The sequence below is a fragment of the Sciurus vulgaris genome (genome assembly GCF_902686455.1).
Source record: "Sciurus vulgaris genome assembly, chromosome: 4".
Taxonomy (NCBI): Eukaryota; Metazoa; Chordata; class Mammalia; order Rodentia; family Sciuridae; genus Sciurus; species Sciurus vulgaris.
In genome coordinates, this window is record NC_136464.1 from 93,818,473 (window position 1) to 93,824,472 (window position 6,000).

Sequence of the window (6,000 nt, forward strand, 5' to 3'; positions counted from 1 at the left end):
CTTTTCCATTGCAGAAGGGTCCATGTCAGTGCTGGGCAGGTTTCTGTGAGTGGCATAGGGAGGGGAGGTCTTAGTCTCAACCAAATCTCCTAGAGACCTTCTGGGCAGAGCGAGCCTTTACATTATTCTGTGGCATGAAATGGGGAAGCCGTGGTACCTCTAGAGCTGCTGAGCCTCTCTCCTTTCCCACCTGACTTCTGAAGAACCTTGTGACTGAACGGTGGAGAAGAGCATCTCAGGATTCCTGTGGGTCTCTTCCCTGAAAAGCATCCATCACCAAACATTCAGAAGCAACCCATAGTGGTCCAACCTGTTCAGGTGGAACGACCAGAAGCTGGAAACTGTTAATGTCCCTCATTTTAAAGTAAATAATTATACAAAACTTTTCATGTAAAAAAATCAAGGTTATGACTTTGGGAAATTAAATATGTCGTGTAGACACAGTATGTGTTTGTTGTCTTTCTCTGTTCCTCATCCCTTCTCTCCTCCTGCAAAGAATGGAAGGCTGAGTCATCTGTGACCACCCCAGAGAGGGGGTAAGTCAGCACAAGCAGATAATAGAGGAGTGATGCAGTGGGGAGGAGAGCCAAGGAGTGAGGGCTGCTTAGAGTCCTTGCAGGCTGCTAGTTTGAGTTGAACACTGATTAAAGCAGATAAGGTCAAGTCTACAAGATCAAAGCTGTTAAAACTCAAATCTTATATTGTGTCTCACATAGGCCTTAAAATCTCTCAGATAAGGGCAGCTATGTGCACGGGAGGTGAAATCAGGGTTTTTCAGGCATCGGAGAAATTCTTTTGACGGGAGGAAAGGACATGAGGAAGATGAAAGGGCAGATGGGCAAGGCAGGTCCGTCTCCTGAGAGCCTGATATAGGATCCAATGTGGCTGCGCTGCAAAGGGACATTTGCTTCCTCCAGAGGTTAGCTCAGTCATATCAGCAAGGAGGCCCCAGCATCCAGGCTGCGCTATCGTCATGAATTCTGCAGAGACAATGCAGGCACCATCCTGGAGGAAGAGGCAGCCAAGGCACAGCCACCCCAACCCCCAGTTAATCAGTACATTTGTTTATTGTGGGAACCTATCTCTTTTTCTGTTTTAGAATATAATACCTAGTAAGATCCACATTCTAGAAGATGTTTTTAAACTAAATAATAGTAAAATGAACTTGTAGAATATATGTAACTCATAAAACAGAATGAACATGTTTTTCATATATGTTTGTTCCTAGACACTTGAATCCCAAATAAATAAAAATAAAATATTCTCAGTTTAAAGTAATTTTATCAATTCAAATCAGCCATCATTAAATTTTAGGGAAACTTCTCCATCTTATTATAAATGAAAATATAAGTGATGTTAGTTTTCTTTGGAAAATATTTGCTGAATTTTAGAAAAGCATGTTGAAATCCTTTCAATTATCTAGAATAACTTGGGCCAGAAATCAATTTCATTCAAAATGTTGAAGACTGACCCTAAACTATAAAGCTACTAGAAGAAAATATAGGGGAAATGCTTCAAGACATCCGAATAGGCAATGATTTTTTGGATAAGACCCCAAAAGCACAGGAAATAAAAGTAAAACTAGGCAAATAGGATTGTGGTAAACAAAGAAACTTCTGCACAGAAAAGGAAACAGTCAACAGAACCAAGATACAACCTGAAAAATAAGGAAAAAAGTTTGCCAAATATTCATCTGACAAAGGATGGACATCCAGAATATAGGGCTAAAGATTTACCTCAGTGGTAGAGCATTTGCCTAGCAAGCACAAGGCTCTCTATCGCACATCCGTGTATATATCCAAGGAAAATGAAACTAGCATACCAAAGCGATTACTGCACACCCATGTTAATTGCTATGCACAATAACTAGGATATGGAATCAACCCACATACCCATCAACAGATGAATGGATAAAGAAAATATGGTATATAAACACAATGGAGTGTTATTCATCCATTAAAAAAAAATAATGATCTACTGTCATTTGCAGCAAACTGGTTAGAACTGAAAGACTCTGTTAAGTGAAATATGTCAGACACAGAAAGACAAATATCATGTTCTCTCTCATCTGTGGATGTTCTTTTTAAAAACTAATCAGAGTAAATATCAGTCATTGCAAGAGGCTGGGGAAGGTAGAGGGGAGAGAGGATAGGAGGAAGTTGGAGAACTGGGATCCAAACACATTTAGAAGTAATAAGTTCTAGTGTCTCACAGCATAGTGGGGGGAAGATACTGTACAATAACCTGTTATATAATTTATGAATAACCAAAAGAGAGAACCTAGAAGACTCCAAACACAAAGTAATGATAAGGAGATAGAAGTACTAATTACCCTGATTTGATCAGCACATTTTATATGTGTATTGAAATATCATATTGCACTCATATGCACAAGTCTTATGCTAATTAAATATTTTTTAAAGTCTAAAAAGATAGAAATGTTGACTACCTTAATCTGGTCTTTACACACTGATTTTTCTGCTATTAACTTGTAGTTTTTATTTTAAAAATTAGAGTCTTGTGAATGTACCTGATGGGAGATTCCCTGTGATATATTCATATACGTACACAGGAAAGTTAGGTCAGATTCATTCCATTCATTTCATTCTTTCCTTATCCCATTCCTCCTCTCTTCCCTTCATTCCCCTTTGTCTACTCCACTGATCTTTTTTCTATTCTGTTTTCTATCACCCCCCAACACTTATTTTGGATTAGCTTCTGCATATCAGAGACTGGCTTATTTCACTTAGCATGATATTCTCCAGTTCCCTCCATTCACCAGCAGATATCATAAAGTCATTCTTTTTTATGACTAATACTCCATTGCATATATATATCACATTTTCTTTATCCATTCACCTGTTGAAGGGCACCTAGGTTGGCTCTATATCTTATCTATTGTGAATTATGCTGCTTTTTTTTTTAACTTCAAAGACAGTGCCTGGAGGATCAATGCACAAATTTGCACACATACAAGCACATACACACACATTGTGGAAGGCAGGGTTCTAAGATGGCCCCTAGATTCCTACCCCTTGCTGAATAATCCTCCCCTGGGAGTGTGAATATGATGGGCCCTCACTCCTGTGATTCTTACCTTCTGCTATCATTTGAATATGGTTTGTCCCCTAGCAAAGCTCACACTAAGGCTTGGTCCTCAGAGCAGCAGTGTCAGGAAGTAGGGCCTAGTGGGATGTCATGGGGACAGAGTCCTCATGAGTGGATTAATGCTGTTGACCTCACGGGGTTGGATCAGATGTTGCAACAGCAGGTTACTATGAAGTGAGTCCACCCCCGTGCTTCGCCTCTTCTGCCTAAGCCCACTGGCCCTCTCCCCTCCACCATGAGTGGAGCAGCAGGAGGCCATCCAGCACCACACTCCTGCACTTCCCAGCCTCCAAAGCATCAGCCCAGATAGACTTCTTCCTTATAAATTACTCAATCACAGTCATTTTTTATAGTAACGGAAAACAGACTAAGAACCCTTTTATGGCAGAAGGAATTTTACAGATGTAACCAAGGTCCCCAACCAGTGAACTTTAACTTAAACACGGGGAGATTATCCTGGGTGGGCCTGACCTAAGCCAAATCCTTAAAAGAGACTTTCCTGGAGAACAGAGAAGTCTGAGAGGTTCTGTGGAGGGGCCACATGGCCAGGAGTTCTGGGTGACCTCTAGGAGCTGACAGTGACCCCAGTGAGAGCCAAGAGAAGAAAAGCATCTCGGTCCCGCCACTGCAAGGATCTGAATTCCATTCTGAAGGATCGAGGCCCAGGTAACACCTTGATTTCAGCTACATGAGACCCTGAGCAAAGACTCAGCTTTTGGGGGCCTCTACTTCTGACCTAAAGAAATTTCAAGATCATTAACAGGCACTATTTTACATGCTAACTTTGTGGTAATTTGTTATGCAACAATAAAAAACCATTCATGAACACACCATCACTCTTCACTCAGAATACCCATTCCTTCTTAGTCTATTCCTTAAATGATTCCAATAACCAAGACCCTTTCAAAAGAGTCTCTGAGCAGCTCCTGAAGGGGAAGAAATTGTTAGGGTGTGGGTGTGTATGTGTGTGTGTGTGTGTGCGCGCGCACCGCGCGCACATGGGCAAAGAAGTGGGGATAGCCACTTTATAATTCCAACTCCTTGGATTCCATCTGCTATTCTTGTCTTTCTCCCCCACATCTGTCTGGTGGTAGTGGGTATTTATATCTGTGTTTCTCTTCATTCATTTCCAAATCCTTGTAAAGTTTAGGGTGGTGGTAGTGGGAAATGCAGGAAAGGGGAAAGTAGGAGATAGCAGCAAAAAAGCAGGAGGAAGACATGGAGATGAAGAAGAGATTGAAAACATGGAATTAAGGAACAGAGCCCTGGTGGAGGAGATAGAGTTAGTCTTGATACTTGCCTGTGTGTCAATGGGAAACTGAAGGCCTGAATGACACTTTTAAAGAACTTGAGTTTCTGAGTATTGCTTATGTGGAATTAAGTTCACTGGCCCAACTTCCCAACTTAAATAAATTCACAAGTTGGAACTTGTAACAACATAATTTCTGGAGACTTGGAAGTCCTGGCAGAAAAATGTCCAAATCTTTACCAATCTCAATATGAATGGAAACAAAATCAAAGACCTCACTCAGTACAGTAAAAGCTCTGGAAACTCTTTTAATTTTTTTCATTTATTCTTTTTCGTTATGATACAAAGATACACCCTGACATAATCTCAAAAGCATGGACCCCAAACTGCTCCAATTCAGTCCCAGCACTCCCCAACCCCCATAGTCCCCTTCCTCCATTTCATCAATCCCACCTCAATTCAATCCATTTACAGTGTTCTTTTTTTAAATTAGTGTCCTGTGGATAGAGCCAATGCCAGGATCCACTGTGCCTCATCCATACATGCACATTCAAAAGCTCAGTCAGATTCAGTATGTTGTTCTTCCCTTTTCCCTTCCCTTCTTCCTCCTCCTTGGTCCCCTCCATCTACTCTACTGATATTTCCTCTATTTTGATTCTATTTTGATGAAATTCTGTCTCCCCTTTTTTTTTTTATTTTCTCTTCTCTCTCTCTTTTTTTATCCCCCCATTTAAAATTTTAAATATAATTTTTTTTTAATTTGAAAAGTCTTGGCTTATTTAACTGAGATCACAAACCTGAAAGATTACAGAGAAGTGTTTTTGAATTGCTGCAATAAGTCACATGGATTTGATAAAGAAAATAACAAAACATCGGACTCCAAAGAGGAGGAGGAGGAGGATGAAGATGAAGCAGGCTAAGAATCGGGAGAGGGAGAAGAGGAAGTGGGCCTCTCATACTTAATGAAAGAAGAAATCCAGTATGAAGAGGATGATGACTGTGTTGAAGAAGGGGAAGAAGAGGAGGAAGAGAAGGAAGGTCTGGGTGGGAAAGAAAAGGAAAGGAGAAGCTGAAGATGATGGAGAGGAAGATGATAGATCATCTAAGGCCAGATTCCCTAAGATTCCTGGGTGTGCAATAGAGTGATCATATCATGTATGATAGCTCTCCCTACAGAAGATAATGTGTAACTTTTTATAGGAAAAGTGTGGCTTTACTATTTTTGCCTTACCACTCTAATTAAGATTTACTAGTCTGTTAATGATCAGGTATATAGAGAAAAAATTCACTGACACTCACCCATTAATAAATTTCTCTAGCAATTAATTATATTTAGAATTTTCATTTTTCTAATTCATCTTCATTGTATCAGTAATTTTCAGTCCATAATTCAAGCATGACTTCTTTTACACAATTTAGTGAATTTTATTCATGAGATTTTAAAGCTATTACAAATTAACTGAAATTATAGTCAGTTGTAATATGAAATGACAGCAGTCTCTTGAATAAGTTGATTATTTTTTCTAGAGATGATCCAGGGATCTTTAGTTTAAAGGTTTTGACTTTTTTAAAAAATGGCTAATGGTACCTGGGTGGGGGTTTTGGGGGTTTTTGTTTGTTTTTTTGTGGGGGAAGAGTTGTTT

The 6,000-nt window shown here is 39.8% G+C and overlaps 1 pseudogene across 1 annotated transcript; it reads left to right on the forward strand.

The window, feature by feature from the left end:
- Positions 1–4,326: 4,326 nt before the first annotated feature.
- Positions 4,327–5,503, forward strand: LOC306658952 (acidic leucine-rich nuclear phosphoprotein 32 family member E-like; annotated as a pseudogene). The gene is made up of 2 exons: positions 4,327–4,644; positions 5,116–5,503. The product of its transcript is annotated as an acidic leucine-rich nuclear phosphoprotein 32 family member E-like (transcript).
- Positions 5,504–6,000: the final 497 nt, after the last annotated feature.